The sequence below is a fragment of the Sapajus apella genome, unplaced genomic scaffold, assembly GCF_009761245.1.
Source record: "Sapajus apella isolate SASKATOON/1434 unplaced genomic scaffold, GSC_monkey_1.0 scaffold26, whole genome shotgun sequence".
NCBI lineage: Eukaryota > Metazoa > Chordata > Mammalia > Primates > Cebidae > Sapajus > Sapajus apella.
In genome coordinates this window covers 10,357,980-10,375,449 of record NW_022436966.1, presented here as the reverse complement: position 1 = coordinate 10,375,449, position 17,470 = coordinate 10,357,980, and the positions used below count along the sequence as shown (strand labels likewise).

The 17,470-nt window shown below is 37.7% G+C and overlaps 1 pseudogene; it reads right to left on the bottom strand.

Annotated features, from left to right (window-relative positions):
• Positions 1-14,423: 14,423 nt before the first annotated feature.
• Positions 14,424-14,888, bottom strand: LOC116560402 (annotated as a pseudogene).
• Between the last annotated feature and the right edge of the window lie 2,582 nt (positions 14,889-17,470).

The window sequence follows — 17,470 nt, the reverse complement described above, 5'->3', positions numbered from 1 at the left end:
ACCCTGGTGTATAATGTTCCCCTCTCTGTGTCCATGTGTTCTCATTGTTCAACCCCCACTTATGAGTGAGAAAATGCGGTGTTTGGTTTTCTGTTCTCGTGTTAGTTTGCTGAGAAAAATGATGGTTTTCAGCTTCATCCATGTCCCTGCAAAGGACATGAACTCATCATTTTCTATGGCTGCTATACATGGTGCATATGTGCCATATTTTCTTTATGCAGTCTATCATTGATGGGCATTTGTGTTGGCTCCAAGTCTTTGCTATTGTGAACAGTGAGCAGTGAACATACATGTGCATGTGTATTTATAATAGAATGATTTATAATCCTTTGGGTATATACCCAGTAATAGGATCACTGGATGAAATGCTATTTCTGTTTCTAGACCCTTGAGGAATTGCCACACTGTCTTCCACAGTGGTTGAACTAATTTACACTCCCACCAACAGTGTAAAAGCATTCCTATTTCTCCACATCCTCTCCAGCATCGTCTCCTGACTTTTTAATGATCGCCATTCTAACTGACGTGAGATGGTATCTCATTGTGGTTTCGATTTGCATTTCTCTAATGACCAGTGATGATGACCTTTTTTTCATATGTTTGTTAGCTGCATAAATGTCTTCTTTTGAGAAGTGTCTGTTCATATCCTTTGCCCACTTTTTGATAGGGTTGTTTTTTTCTTGTACATTTGTTTAAGTTCTTCCTAGATTCTGGATGATAGCTTTTTGTAAGATGGATAGAGTGCCAAAATGTTCTCCCATTCTGTAGGTTACCTGTTCACTCTGATGCTAGTTCCTTTTGCTGTGCAGAAGCTCTTTAGTTTAATTAGATCCCATTTGTCTATTTTGGCTTTTGTTGCCTGACTTTTGGACTTTTGGTGTCTTAGTCATGAAGTCTTTGCCCATGCCTATGTCCTGAATGGTATTGCATAGGTTTTCTTCTAGGGTTTTTATGGTTTTAGGTCTTACATTTAAGTCTTTAATCCATCTTGAGTTAATTTTTATATAAGGTGTAAGGAAGGGGTTCTGTTTCAGCTTTCTGTATATGACTAGCTAGTTTTCCAAATACCATTTATTAAACTGGGAATCATTTCCCCATTGCTTGTTTTCATCAGGTTTGTCAAAGAGCAGATTATTGTAGATGTGTGGTGTTTTTTCTAAGGCCTCTGTTCTGTTCCATTCTATATATCTATTTTGGTACCAGTACCATGCTGTTGTAGTTACTGCAGCCTTGTAGTATAGTTTGAAGTCAGGTAGCATGATGCCTCCAGCTTTGTTCTTTTTGCTTAGGGTTGTCTTGGCTATACTGGTTCTTTTTTGGTTCCACATGAAATTTAAAGTAGTTTTTTCTAATTCTATGAAGAAAGTCAGTGGTAGCTTGATGGGAATAGCATTGAATTTATGAATTACTTTGGGCAGTATGGCCATTTTTACGACATAGATTCTTCCTATCCATGAGCATGGAATGTTTTTCCATTTGTTTGTGTCCTCTCTTATTTCCTTGAGCAGTGCTTGTAGTTCTCCCTGAAGAGGTCCTTCCTATCCTTTCTAAGTTGTATTCCTACGTATTTTATTCTCTTTGTAGCAGTTGTGAATGGGAGTTTGCTTATGATTTGGCTCTCTGTTTGTCTTTTATTGGTGCATAGGAATGCTTGTGATTTTTTGCACATTGATTTTGTATCCTGAGACTTTGCTGAAGTTACTTATCAGCTTAAGGAGATTTTGGGTTGATACAATCGGGTTTTCTAAATATACAATCATGTCATCTGAAAATAGAATTTGCATTCCACTTTTCCTAATTGAATACCCTTTATTTCTTTCTCTAGTCTGATTGCCCTGGCCAGAACTTCCAAATCTATGTTGAATAGGAGTGGTGAGAGAGGGCATCCTTGTCTTGTCCAGGTTTTCAAGGGAAATGCTTCCAGTTTTTGCCTATGCAGTATGACATTGGCTGCGGGTTTGTTATAAATAGCTCTTATTATTTTGAGATATGTTTCAATACCTAGTTTATTGAGAGTTTTTAACATGAATGGCTGGTGAATTTTGCTGAAGGCCATTTCTGCATTTATTGAGATAATCAAATGGTTTTTGCCATTGGTTCTGTTTATGTGATGGATTACATTTATTGATTGTTCATGTTGAACCAGCCTTGCATCCCAGGGCTGAAGCTGACTTGATCGTAGTGGATAAGTTTTTTGATCTGCTGCTGGATTTGGTTTGCCATTATTTAATTGAAGATTTTCACATCAATGTTCATCAGGGATATTGGCCTGAAATTTGCTTTTTTTGTTGTTGTGTCTCTGCCAGGTTTTGGTATCAGGATGATGCCGGCCTTATAAACTGAGTTAGGGAGGATTTCTTCTTTTTCTTTAGTTTGGAATAGTTTTAGAAGGAATGGTACCAGCTCCTGTTTGTACCTGTGGTAGAATTTGGCTGTGATTTTGTCTGGTTCTGGACTTTTTTTTAGTTGGTAGGCTATTAATTACTGCCTGAATTTCAGAACTTTTTATTGGTCTATTCAGGGATTCAACTTCTTCCTGATTTAGTCTTGGGAGTAAGTGTCCAGGAATTTATCCATTTCTTCTGGATTTTCTAGTTTATTTGCGTAGAGGTATTTATAATATTCTCTGATGGTAGTTTGTATTTCTGTAGGATTGGTGGTGATAGCCCCTTTATCATTTTTTATTGCATCTATTTGATTCTCCTCTCTTTTCTTATTAGTCTGGCTATGAATCTATATATTTTGTTGATCTTTTCAAAAAACCAGCTTCTGGATTCATTGATTTTTTGAAGGGTTTTTTTTTGTGTGTGTCTATCCCCTTCAGTTCTGTTCTGATCTTAGTTATTTCTTGTCTTCTGCTAGCTTTTGAATATGTTTTCTCTTGCTTCTCTAGTTCTTTTAATTGTGATGTTATGGTGTCAATTTTAGATTTTTTCCTGCTTTCTCTGTGCTTTTGCCCACTTTTTGATGGGATTTTTGTTTTTTTCTTGTTAAGCTCCTTACAGACTCTGGATATTAGTCTATTGTTGGATGCATTGTTTGCAAATATTTTCTCTGTAAGTTGTCTGTTTACCTTTTTTGAGACAGAGTTTCGCTCTTGTTACCCAGGCTGGAGTGCAATGGCGCGATCTCGGCTCACCGCAACCTCCGCCTCCTGGGTTCAGGCAATTCTCCTGCCTCAGCCTCCTGAGTAGCTGGGATTACAGGCACGTGCTACCATGCCCAGCTAATTTTTTTGTATTTTTAGTAGAGATGGGGTTTCACCATGTTGACTGGGATGGTCTCGATCTCTTGACCTCGTGATCCACCCGCCTCGGCCTCCCAAAGTGCTGGGATTACAGGCTGGAGCCACCGCGCCCGGCCTTTTTTTTTTTTTTTTTTTTTTTTTTTGAGACTGAGTCTTGCTTTGTCACCCAGGCTGGAGTGCAATGGCATGATCTCGACTCACTGCAACCTCCACCTTCCAGGTTCAAGCAATTCTACTGCCTCAGCCTCCTGAGTAGCTGGGATTACAGGCACATGCCACCATGCCTGGCTAATTTTTAGTGGAGATAGGGTTTCACCATGTTGGTCAGGCTGGTCTCGGCACTCCTAACCTCATGATCCCAAAGAGCTTCCCAAAGAGCTAGGATTACAGGCATGAGCCACTGCACTTGTCCCTGTTGATAGTTTCTTTTGCTGTGCAGAAGCTCTTTAGTTTAATTAATTCCTGTTTATTTTTTGTTATGTTGCATTTGCTTTTGGGATCTTCATCATAATTTTTTTTGCCTATACCAGTGTCTAGAAGAGTATTTCTTGGTTGTCTTCTAGGCTTTTTATAGTTTCAGGTCTTACATTTAAGTCTTTATCTTGAGTTAATGTTTATACATGGTGAGAAGTAGGAATCCAATATTTCTTTCTTCTGCATGTGGTTAGTTTTTCTAGCACTATTTCTTGAATAACTGTTTGTTTTTCCTCATTGTTTGTTTTTGTCAATTTGTTGAAGATCAGTTGGTTTAGGTGTGTGACTTTCTTGCAGGGGTCTCTATTCTGTTCCATTGGCCTATGTGTGTATTTTGGTACCAGTGCTATGCTGTTTAGGTTACTGTAGCCTTGTAGTATAGTTTGAAGTCAGGTAATTGTGTACCTTTGGCTTTATTCTTTTTATTTAAGGTTGTCTTGGTTATTTGGGCTATTTTATTTGTTCCATATGAATTTTAGTTTTTCTAAGTCTATGAGAAATGTTACTGGTAGTTAGATAGGAAAGCATTTAACCTGTATATTAATTTGGGCAGTATGAACATTTAAATGATATTGATTCTTCCAACTCATGAGCATGGAATGCTTTTCTATTTGTTAATGTTATCTCTCATTTCTTTGAGCTGCGCTTTGTAGTCTTCCTCACATCCTTGGCTAGATGTATTCCAAGGCACTTTTATTTCTGTGGCTATTGTAAATGGGATTGTATTCTTGATTTGTTTCTCAGCTTGAATATTTTTGGTATATAGAAATGCCACTCATTTTTGGCTGGGCGTGATCTCATGGCCGTAATCCCAGTACTTCGGGAAGCCAAGGCAGGCGGATCACTTGAGGACAGGAGTTCGAGACCAGCCTGACCAACATGGTAAAACTGTGTCTCTACTAAAAATTTAAAAATTAGCCAGATGTGGTGGCATTCACCTTTAATCCTAGGTACTCAGTAGGGTGAGGCAGGAGAATCACTTGAGCCTGGGAGACGTAGGTTGCAGTAAGCTGAAATCATGCTGTTGAACTCCAGCCTGGGCAACAGAGCAAGACCCTGTCTCAAAAAAAAAAAAAAAAAAAAAGTTCTACTGGTTTTCTGGTTTTCGTATATTGGTTTTTTTATCCTGAGACTTTGCTGAAGTCATTTATCAGGTCTAGGAATCTTTTGGCAGAATCTTTAGGCTTTTCTAGGTGTAGAATAATATTATCAGTGAAGAGAGAGAGATGTTGAGAGAGATGTATGTTGAACCATTCTTGCATCACAGAAATAAAGCCCACTTGATAATGGTGACTTAACTTTGTGCTGCCAGATTTGATTTGCTAGTATTTTATTGGAGGATTTTTTTTTTTTTTTTTTTGAGACGGAATCTTGCTCTGTCACCCAGGCTGGAGTGCAGTGGTGTGATCTCGGCTCACTGCAACCTCTGCCTCCTGGGTTCAAGTGATTCTCCTGCCTCAGCCTCCTGAGTAGCTGGGATTACAGGCATGTGCCAGCATGCCTGGCTAATTTTTGTATTTTCAGTAGAGATGAGGTTTTACCATGTTGGTTAGGCTGGTCGCGAGCTCCTAAGCTGGTCTCGAGCTCCTGATCTTGTGATCTGCCCACCTCAGCCTCCCAGAGTGCTGGGATTACAGGCATGAGCCACAGCACTCAGCCTCATTGGAAGATTTTTACATCTATGTTCATAAGGAACATTTGCCAGATTTTGGTATCAGGATGTTGCTGGCTTTTTAGAATGAGTTAGGGAGGAGTCCTTGCTCCTTGAATTCCTGTAGAAGTTTCAGTAGGGTTGGTACCACAACTCTTCTTTATATGTCTGGTAGAATTCAGCTGTGAATCCATCTGGTCCAAGACTTTGTTTGATTGGTAGGTTTTTGAAAAAAATAAATAAATAAATTACAGATCCAGTTCCATTACTTGTTATTGGTCTGTTCAGAATTTTTGTTTTTTTCTGATTCAATCTTGGGAGGTTGTATGTTTCCAGGAATGTATCAGTTTCCTCTAGATTTCCTGGTTTGTGTGCATAGAGTTTTTAATAATAGTCTCTGAGGATCTTCTGTATTTCTGTGAGCTCACTAGTGATGTCAACTTTGTCATTTCTAATTGTACTTATTTGGATCTTCTCTCTGTTTTTCTTTGTTAATCTGGCTGGTGATCTGTCTATTGTTTCAAGTAACCAATTTTTCATTTCATTGATTCTTTGCATTTTTTGGTCTCTATTTAGTTCTGTTCTGATTTCAGTTATTTCTTTTCTTCTGCTGGCTCTGGGTTTAGTTTGTTCTTGTATTTTTTGGTTCCTTAAGGTGTGAGGTTAGTTTGTTAATTTGAGATCTTCCTATCTTTTTGACATAAGCATTCAATGCTATCAACTTTTCTCTTAACGCTGCTTTTGCCACATCACAGAGGTTTGGTACATTGTGTCTCTGTTTTCATTTATTTCAAAGCATTTTTGTTTTTTGAGATGGAATCTCGCTCTGTCGCCCAGGCTGGAGTACAGTGGCACGTCAAAAGCATTTTTTTTGTAGTTGCCATAATTTCATTGTTTACTCACATGTTTTTCAGAAGGTGGTTTTTTAGTTTCCATGTATTTGTTGGAAACCATTACTTGTTGCTTAAGTGACGTCCAGAAATTCATTATGAAGTTTTTAAAGAAGCTCCATTTGAAGAACAAGGGAGTCTGTTTGGCTGACAAACATTGTAGTTTTATGATTTACATACATTATCGTCAGTCGTGGTGTGCAGAATTAATTAATTTCACATTGCCTTGGTTGCAAACAACCTGTGATGATAATGTCAAAGAACCAGAGAAAATAATGAATGAATATGATAGCAAAAATAAAGACCCTAGTCTCTATCTCAGTATCTAGAACACATCAACCTTAATCAGTAATAAACAACATAATTAGATCAAAAGCATGCTACACACTTAGGTCCACCCTGCCTCTCCTATAAAGGTACCCAGCTTCGTTAGCCAGAACATATGTATCAGACCTTTGAATAATAAGTTTAAGAGCATGTTAACAGTTTCAGAGTGTTGAGAAAGGGTAAATAATCCACACATACTTCAAGTGATCCTTGTTAACAATGACTGGTTTCTCTTGTAACTGGACTGAACATGATGAAAAAACATAAAAACAATTTTTCTGCATACTACTCACAAGATCTTACTTAGCTTTGTACAAGGTGATGTCATCATTACTTTTTCTCTGAAAGAAAAGGTGGCTGATTTTATGGGAATTTAGGCATGGGGTTGGTTATCAGTATCATATACATATTTGCTGGAGGAAAATGAGAAGGAAACAGGGACTATGGCAACTTCATGCCCTGAATTCATCCATAGGACGAGCATGGTGAGTTTATCTGAGAAATGTAGGGTTATTCCATTCACCAAATTATTTGGCATGTTTGTCAATAAGAGCAGCTGCTTTTAAAAGTGATTGTACTTTTGAGGCACCTGTGTCCAAGCTAGAAATTGTGTCTACTAAAAATGTAAAGTTAGCAAAACTGCCTAAGTGGAGGAAACCCCTTGGCTGCTGTGAAACTCTGATCATCAGTGGTAAGTGATCCACAGTGCAAATAGTATGTGAAAAACATTATTGAAATTCAGCAAGATCAAATGCAGGTAAAGGATTATGAGTGTGGACACTTAAGGTTGTTGGTCTCAGGATCCTTCCTGTTATGTTCAGTAAAATTATAGCTTGTCTCTCCCAGGATAGCAAAATAAGTAATTCTACCAAATGTTAATGACAGGACCATGTTATTGCTACTCCAGGACCCACAAAGGGAAGCATAAACTTTAACTTACCCTAAATGCGATTGTCAGGGAAGACCACCTGTTTTGAGGAGAGATAGCTCCAGCCAGGAAAGAAGTTGTAAGTGTGTTTAATTAAATGGCTCATTACTTCTCTCACCATTTAAAAAAGTTGAGACATCTCTGTTTTCTTAAGGCAAAACAGCAGAGGATTCTGAAGGGAAACAAGATGATGGATAGGAAGATGCCCATGTTGTTAGAGGAATCTTCCAGAACCCTGATTCTGTCTGGTTAGGACTACCACTGTAGATGAAGACCTGGCATGATGCCCCACATTGCTACGTACCCAGAACCTTCTCTCCTACACCAAGGCAGTAATTTCCTTACATGTCCTTGGGCTAAAGGGGACAAGTGGCCAGTTATAGTGGGCTAAAAGGTACTTGACAATTTATAGTGAAATATTGCTTGAAAAAGCAGTTTTTGTCTCTCCTTGACATAATTCTCTCTACTTAAGAAGAGCTACAAGAATTCTGTTTGCATTTGCCGGTTTACAAAGTGAATGGCAAATTAATGATATTTGATATATATAAAATTGGAAGAAAACATTTCAAAGAAAAAGAAAATAAATTACTTAAATGTTACTTAACACTTTAAAAGGCAAATACATGAAAGTTCAGTTGTCATGCAATCTGCCTTATGTTTTCTCCCAGGTTAATTAATGAAGGTACAAAAATAAGGAGGAAAAAGAACTAAATGCTAATTATCATAAAAATTCCTACATCTCTGTAAAATCCAAGAGCTTACAACTAAAATGTAGTCAAATGACTTTAGGGTTTTTCTTTCAATATTAATATCTAAGTATTCACTTCCAAATAAAAAGCGAAAAGTTTTAGATTTTTGCCCCCTCCTCCTATAGAGAAATTTCAATAAAATAAGAAACCTGATATTTGGTGTTTTTAAAAATTGTTTTTTAAATTTTTTGTAGAGATCGGTCTCACATGTTATCCAGGCTGGTTTTGAGTTCCTGGCCTCAAGTGATCTTCCTGCCTTTACCCACTGCACCCAGCTGGTTTGGGGTTTTGTTTGGGTTGTTTGTTTAGTTTTTCAAAATTGTAGTGAAAGACATATGTGTTTACATCAATCATGTTTATATTGTATATCGAAAGCCACCTTTCTTGGGAAATTTAATCTCAAAGCTACTGCTTTGAAATGAAAACATCAAATTAATCGCATACATATATAAATGTATGTAGCCTGTTTAATGTGATGCTAATATAGATATCTTACTGAAGTACCTCAACTATTAAACTGAAAACTGTAGATTGTTCTCACTTAAGCTAGTGTGACATTTGCTTTTTCCTCTTGGTATTCCTATACTCTTGAGCTCTAGGATTGAGCTCTCAAGGATGCAGGGCGACACATGAAGTACTCTTAGAGATTCAAGGCAATGGATCTAACATATATTAAATGTCCATCTGTTATAGGCACTGCAATAGATTTTTTATATTTAATTTACTTAATCCCCACATGACTTTAATTTTTATTCTCCCTTTACAGATAACAAAAATGGAGACCAAGATAAATTGTCCAAGATCATTCAACTATTAAGTACTTGTACTTAGTTTTTAATCACGGTTAATCTGATACCAAACCAGGTATCATGCCATTTTGAATAATCTACAAAGCAGTGTTAATGCAAATTATTTCCATTGGTCAAAAGGATAAATACATTTTCATAGCTTTCGAAAAATTACTATACATCCCTTTCCCAAGTTTTGCTCAAAACCCTTCATTTTGACATTCTGTTTCACTTACTGTAAAGCTAATGTTTTCAGTGTCCTACAAATCCCTACTTAAGCCCTGCCCCACCTCTTTCTGGTGTCTTTCCAAGCTCCTCATTTACTACTTTTCTTCTTGATCATTATGCTTCAGCCACTCTGGCATTCTTACTATTTCTTGAATATGTGAGGCATACCTTTGTCTCAGGCCTATTGCATTAGCTGTCCTCTCTGTCTGGAATGTTCTTGACATCCAGATATCCACAGGCTTCACTTGTATTTCTCCTTCAAGTTTTTGCTCAAATTTCATCTTCTCAGTGAGGGCCACCCTGGTAGCCTTGCTTAAAATTGCCATGTCACCTACTTCAATTCTCTCTTATTTTGTTCCTTCTCTCTCTTTTTGTATATATTTTTAGAGATAGGGTCGTCTTCTGTTGCCCAGGCTGGGGTATGGTGGCACGATCATAGCTCACTGTATGTAGCCTTGAACTCCTTGGCTCAGTTGATCCTCCTGCCTCAGCCTCTTGTATAGCTAGGATTACAGGCATGTGCCAGCATGTCCATTTAATTAAAAAAAATTTTTTAAGAGATGTCGTCTCACTATGTTGTCCAGGCAGGTCTTGAATTCCTGGCCTCAAGTGATCTCCCACCTTGGTCTCTCAAAGTGTTGGGGTTATGGGCATGAGCCACCATGACTGGATCTATATTTTTTCCAGAGCACTTATCACCGTCCAACATACTATATGATTTACTTATCTGTCCACTCTTTCCTTACTAGAGTGTAAAATCCATACACTTTTTTTTTCTTTTGAGACAGGATCTTGCTCTGTCACCCAGGCTAGAGTGCAATAGTGTTATCACAGTTCAATGCAGCCTAGAACTCCATGTTACCATGTGGAGTAGTGCACACTATCACATCTGGCTAATTTTTGTATTTTTTGTAGAGAGGGTTTTGCCATGTTGCCCAGGCTGGTCTCAAATTCCTGAGCTCAAGCAATTCTCCTGCCTCGGCCTCCCAAAGTGCTGGAATTACAGGTGTAAGCCACTGCACCTGGCCAAGATTTTAATCTGTTTTATTTAATGATGCAACCTCAGTGCTTACAGCAGTAGTTGGCACAGAGTGCTTAATAAATATTTGTTAAATGAACAATCGAATGAATGAATAAGCTCTTATTTCTTCAGAGGTTTTCTGACATCTACAGCAGTAGATAGAAGAGTCCCTCGGTGTATTATCATCAGACAGTGGCCCTGGTATGTAGTGGTTAGATCCCGATTTATGTGAGTGATTATATAGTCAGTACATTTTTGGTAAAGTGACTTCCTTGTGGTGATTCTTGAATTTTTTTTTTTTTGTTTTAACTTACATATTCTTCTGTTTTAGCTTATATATTTTTAGATTTTTTTTTTTTTTTTTTTTTTTTTTTTTTTTTTTTAGTGGGTGGGTATATTACTAGGTTGCCCAGGCTGGTCTTAAACCCCTAGACTCAAGAGATCCTCCCACCTCAGCCTCCTAAGTAGCTGGAACTATAGGCACATGCCACCACACATGGTTGTATTCTTAGATTTTTGGGGTAATTTTTTTCTTTTAATTCTGGGAATTTTAAGATATAAACTAACGTGGAGCTTTAGCAGTTATCAACACACAGCTAGCCTTACTCCTTGCTCACAGCCACCTCCCGAAGATTCTTTTGAAGCAAAATGCTATGGTGGGGAGAAAACACATCATTTCAGTTGTAAGTTATCTGAAAGGTTTTTGATAGACTTGAATATTGTTGAAGCTCTTAATATTGCAGCTCATGATTTGTTCCAAAATATGATTAGGTCCTTACTAGAGCAAGTCACTCATATTCTAGAATTTTACTGTATTTTTATTTTTCCCTCTAAGATCTAAACCAGTTTTCTCATTTACATTTGATCTAAATGTGCCTTTCCCCCTTTTCATTATAAAGATTTTTTTTTCCTAAGAAAAAAATCTGTGAGCACTGTGTTGGCCTGGCCTCAAACTCCCAGACTCAAGCAATCTTCCTGCTTCAGCCTCCTGAGTAGCCGTCAATGTATTTATAAGAAAAAAACAAAACAAAATTCCTCCTTAAGGTATCTGCTTTTCATCCAAATGGACTTTTTAATAAGTGACTGGATACTTAAAGAGAAAAAGCTATTTGTTTTTAGGGTAATAGGATTATGGGTAATATTTAATTTTTAAAAATTGAACTATTTTTATTACTATTAAAAGTAAAAAGCATTTTGTAATTGAGGGTTCTCTACTTATCTGTGCAATATGAGATGACCAAATCAGTGGTGCATGAGAAGGGTCAGTTTTATTGTACAAATGGCTGAAGAAGAGCTGGATATAACACTTTGTTCAGAGCCAATGAACTGTGATTTTTATCTGAAAGGTTATAGTTTATTTTTCAAGCCCAAATTCTCTCTGTGCTATGGGGTTACTTTAGGCAGTCTCAATGTATGACCAAAGTCTAAGTGTTTAATCTGCTGTTATTATAGGCCCCTATAATTCATAAGTATGTTTTTAGATTGGGGAGGGGAGGAGGAAGCAAACATTTTGTGTAACTATCATAGTTTGTACATTATTAAAATTACAGTTAATTAAAATGTTCTAAATTAGAGAAATAAATTATGTGTGAATTTTAATATATTATTAAACTATTAAATTTAGTCTTCATTATTTTCTTAGCTTACCGGTTGTGAAAGTGAGTAACAAATTGGCTGTTTTCTGTTAACTAAATTATAGTCCATGTTAAGAAACCTCTTCTGCTTAGAAACATTTGAAAGTTTTAAGTGCTGACTAGGAAATTTTAAAATGTTATATTATCTTAAAAAGATTTTCTTGACAGACAAATCAGCATCTCTGCCAGTTTTTGTATCATTATTTTTGGCAAGATAATTAGCTGTAATGCCAGAATTCAGATATATGGTAGCTGGAGTTATAGATGATCCAAAAATTTATTCTCAAACTGTGATTTATCGCTCAGCCATAGGAAGTAGGGTGTGGATTACAAATAACTAGGTGTATACATGGTTTTAAAGCTATCCAAATAAAAATAAGTAGCCTAATAAAAGGATGAGAGCTTTTGAACTATAATCACTTTGATTATTTTAAGTTAGCAGAACATTCCAAGCCTTAGCACTCTGTCAAGATTTTGGCAGTACATAATGGTGTATATACAGTACAGTAATGCTCAGCTTTTCTTGAGGGAAAAGGTATAACTTTGGACAGTTTCTGACATATGTATCTTTTACCCATGAGGGAGTAGTTGAAGTTACAGCCGAAAGGAGTTAATTGATAGAATAAGGTTTCTGAGGAGCTGGTTGGTAAGGCCAACTTAAGTCGTTGTGCTTAAGGATGCGGGTGAAGTGGGTGAGGAGGGACAAAAATTGTGTGCTTAGTCTGCTAAGCTTGTGCCCTTGTGTAGAGATTGTGTACCTAGGGAAGGAGCCATTCTCTTACAAAGTGTAGCAGCATGAGCTCTGAGAGGCTCTGGTGGACAGGGATGAGTTCCAGAGGCCAGAAGTGAGTGATTCCTATTCCATAATGACACCAGGAGTATAGAAAGATCTAAAGAGTCTCCTTCAAATATTTTTTTAATATTTTATTCAGGGTAGAAAGATATTTGCTTTCTAGTAAAAAAAATTGCGTACCTCTATATGTTCATGATAAAAGATTTATTAACATGTACAGAACATAGCTTAATATTTTAATTTATATTAAAAAAAACTCATTGATTTCCTACCACTGAAAATTAGGTAGCATTATTTATGCATACTCATTAAAGATTGGGGTAAGGGCCTATACTTGATCTGACTCCTCTCTCCCTTTTTGAAGTCATCACCAATAATTTATTTCCTTGTTCATTTCAGCCACAGAGAGGTCCTTGTTTCTGTTTTTGGTACTAGCCATTTCCTCTGTTTAGAATGTTCTGTTCTCTACTGTATCTTTGCATGGTTGTTTCCTTTTTATCCTTTAGGTCAGTTGTACCTCAATGTGGCTTTTCCTTACTTTTTTTTTTTTTTTAAGCAAAACAAAAGCACAGATTTATTGAAACAAAAGTACACTCCACAGGTTGTGAGTAGGCTCCAGCAAGCAACTCAAGAACTCTGGTTACAGAATTTTCTGGGGTTTAAATATCCTCTAGTGGTTTCCCATTGGTTACTTGGTTATACCCTAAGTAAATGAAAAACTGGCCCTCAGCCAGACTGATTGGTTGTAGGAGGGGACCAATCAGAGGTACTTTTCATTTTTCATCTGTAAGGCAGTGGAAAGGGGGTATTGCGAAGGGAATAGCTTCCTCCTCTTCTTTTTTTTTTTTTTCTTTGTAAACAATGAGGAACTATTTACTAAAACTGGATGCTTACTTTTAATCTCTATAGGCAACCTCTTTATCCCTAGTCTTCTCTATATGTCCCCCTATGTTTTTCTAAAAATAGTGTATATCATCTTCATCTATATGTTTAGTATCTGTTCCTCCTAGAATGCAAATCCCCCAAGAGCACAGACCTTGTTTGTCTTGTTTACCATTATATCCTTGGTTTCTCAGAACTGTACCTGGTATATAATTGGTACTCAATAATATTGTTGAATAAATTATTAAAGTTGAAAAGTCTTGTTCAAAATATATTTTCAGGTTACTTTTTAATGGTTTTTTGTTGGCAACATGCTTCTCACTTTTATTTTGTTCTTTCATCAGTTTTTTTGTGCTGTTTTCTGAACCAGACAGCTTCCTGTGAGGCATATTAAAGATTTCAAATTTAGCCGGGCGCGGTGGCTCACGCCTGTAATCCCAGCACTTTGGGAGGCCGAGGCGGGTGGATCACGAGGTCAAGAGATCGAGAGCATCCTGGTCAACACGGTGAAACCCCGTCTCTACTAAAAATACAAAACATTAGCTGGGCATGGTGGTGCGTGCCTGTAATCCCAGCTACTCAGGAGGCTGAGGCAGGAGAATTGCCTGAACCCAGGAGGCGGAGGTTGCGGTGAGCCGAGATGGCGGCATTGCACTCCAGCCTGGGTAACAAAAGCGAAACTCCGTCTCAGAAAAAAAAAAAAAGATTTCAAATTTAAATTAAACAAATTACTTGCTCCTGGTAAATAGCACCATACAATACATGGTTTAATTTTAAGTTTTCTGCAGATTGTGACTATCAGTTTTTTTTTAATGTGAACCAAAGATTGATTTCTTCATTTCTTGCATTTGAAGTACTCTTTGATGACATCCTTGGCCTGAGACTCCTTGCCATAGTCCTTAACTACTACACAACTGCAACCAATCACTTTACCAGGCTTCCCTTCTCTGTCAGTTTTACAGAGGCCTACCCATTCCCCTAGTTTCTTGTTGTCATCAACCTTAATTAGGTTGATTTAGTGTTCAGCACAAAGGGCCTCTACCCACCTGACATACATAGGCTCATCACAGTTGGATGCAAGCACACAAAGACGGACTTGGTGCTTGTCTAAGGCTTTGGCAGCTTCGCGAATTCCATGTGCTAGGCCATCGTGGATGAGGGTGGTCTTCAGCACTTCTTGTAAACCAGTATTAATGTCCATTACACCTCTAGCAGCAATGCCTTTCTTGGCCATGGCTGTGGGTTATGGGTGAAGCTGAATCTTGAATGCACCCAAGCCTCCGCCTCCACCTCCGCATGACTTGATGGCAGGGAAAGAGCAACTATCACTTTTAAGTTCCTATTAACCATCTGGATCAGGATTGGTGGCACTACTTTCAGTAGCACTATATAATCTATTAAATAGATTCAGTCTGCAAAGATACTTGATGGAGATAGCTTGATGTTGGCAAAGGTATTTAAAAAAATTTTTTTGGCTGGGCACAGTGGCTCATGCCTGTAATCCCATTACTTTGGGAGACCAAGGAGGGGGTGGATCATGAGGCCAGGAGTTCGAGACCAGCCTGGCCAACATGGTGAAACCTGTCTCTCCTAAAAATTAAAAAATCAACTGGGCGTGGTGGCGGGCGCCTATAATCCCAACTACTCAGGAAGGTGAGGCAGGAGAATCACTTGAAACTGGGAGGTGGAGGTTGCAGTGAGCCAAGATCATGCCACTGCACTCCAACCTGGGCTACAGAGCGAGACTCCATCTCAAAAAAAAAAGTTTTTTTTTCCAAATGCTTTCAACTTTGAGGACTTAGGGACCATTACACATTTGCCTGGTTATGAAGCAGTTGCATTAAATAGTCCTTTATTATCATTTTATTCCAATGGTGTTATAGTGCCTCTTGAAGACTGGTCTCAGACTTCTATTTGGTCAGTGAACCCTTTAATCCAACTCTGAGAAATGGATAGGTATGCGTATATGTCACTTTAAGTGTGATAGCAAGAATTGTAGGAGTTCTTGGCTGATGTCTTTTATTATCAGTGAATTAGGAGGCAAGGTCATTTGCCGAGACCAAGTAGAGAAATAGCAGGATGGGAGGTGTAAGGAAAGTAAAGAAGAATGGGAGGAAACTGACTAGGGAAGTGAAGAAGGATTATTTGGTAGAGCTGAGAACCAAACTGAGATAGGTAACTATGCATTTTTAGTGGTACCAATCTTATGTTCATTTGTGTGGACAACTGGAATGGTAAATAACATAAACACTTCCCTGAATTCTTTAGTATATGTTTGGCAGTTGAAATAAAAAATAACACTAATGGGGTTTTCAATGTGTGTAGATATATAGTGAGATAACTAACACAAAGGAGAGGGCAAAATGACCTAACTGATGGCAATGTTTCTATACACTCTAATTGTTACAATTGTGATTCTAAGAAGACTGAGTAGTTTTTCTTGTAACCCCTAAAGCTACCAGTAAAAAAGATATATAGTAATAACATAATAGATGAATTTAAATAAAATAATAAATAATACTCAAATTGTCAAAAAGGCAGGAAATGGGAAACAGGAAAATAGAGGAGACAAACATAAAACAGTAAAATGGTAGCTCTAAATTCAAACATATCTATATCTGCATATATACATAAGTGGTCTAAATATAAGAACTAAAAGACATTAATTGTCAGATTCTATAATAATAACAAAAAGACCTCACTATATTCTGTCTATACAAGAAGCCCACTTTAAATACAGTGATACAGATAGATTAAAAGAAAAGGATGGAAAAAGATATACTGTGTAAATACTAATCAAAGTGTACTTGGATGATACCTCACTAAATAGATTTCAGAGCAAGGAAAATTAGTAGGGGCATTACATACTGATAAAGGGGTCTATTTGCCAAGAAGACTTTATCAATTTAAAATATATGTGTGCCTAACAACAGAGCTTTGAAATACATGGAGCAAAAACTGGTAGAAAGCAGAAATGGGAATATCCACTTGTAGGTGGAGACTTCAACATTCTTTTCCTATCCACTCCAATCACTATCCTAAGTGATAAGAGAGGGGCCGGGTGCAGTGGCTCACACCTGTCATCCTAGCACTTTGGGAGGCCGGGGTGGGCAGATCACTCGAAGTCAGGAGTTCAAGACCAGCCTGGCCAACATGGTGAAACCCTGTTTCCACTAAAAATACAAAAATTAGCAAGGCATGGTGGCATGCACTGTAGTGCCAGCTACTCGGGTGGCTGAGGCAGGGGAATTTCTTGAACCTGGGAGGCAGAGATTACAGTAAGCCAAGATCATGCCACTGCACTCCAGCATGGATGACACAGTGAGACTCTGCCTCAAAAAAGGAGGGAAAATCAATTAGAATAATACCATCAGTCAACTAGGTCTAATTGAATTTAAAGAACATATCACCCAACAGACCCAAATATATGTTCTTTTCGAATGTTCATGGAACATATACCACGATCAGGGGTCAGCAAATATTTTGCGTAAAGTGCCAGATAGTAAATATTTTATGCATTGTAAGCCATGTGGTCTCTGTCACAACTACTCAATTCTGTCATTGTAGTGCAAACTCAGCCTTAGGTAATTAATACATAAATGAGTATGACTATGTTCTAATACACATTTATGCATGGACGCTGAAATTTGAATTTCATGTAATTTTCACGTTATGAAATACTGTTTGATATTTTCAGCCATTTAAAATTTAAATATCGGCCGGGCACGGTGGCTCAAGCCTGTAATCCCAGCACTTTGGGAGGCCGAGGCGGGTGGATCACGAGGTCAAGAGATCGAGACCATCCTGGTCAACATGGTGAAACCCCGTCTCTACTACAAATACAAAAATTCAGCTGGG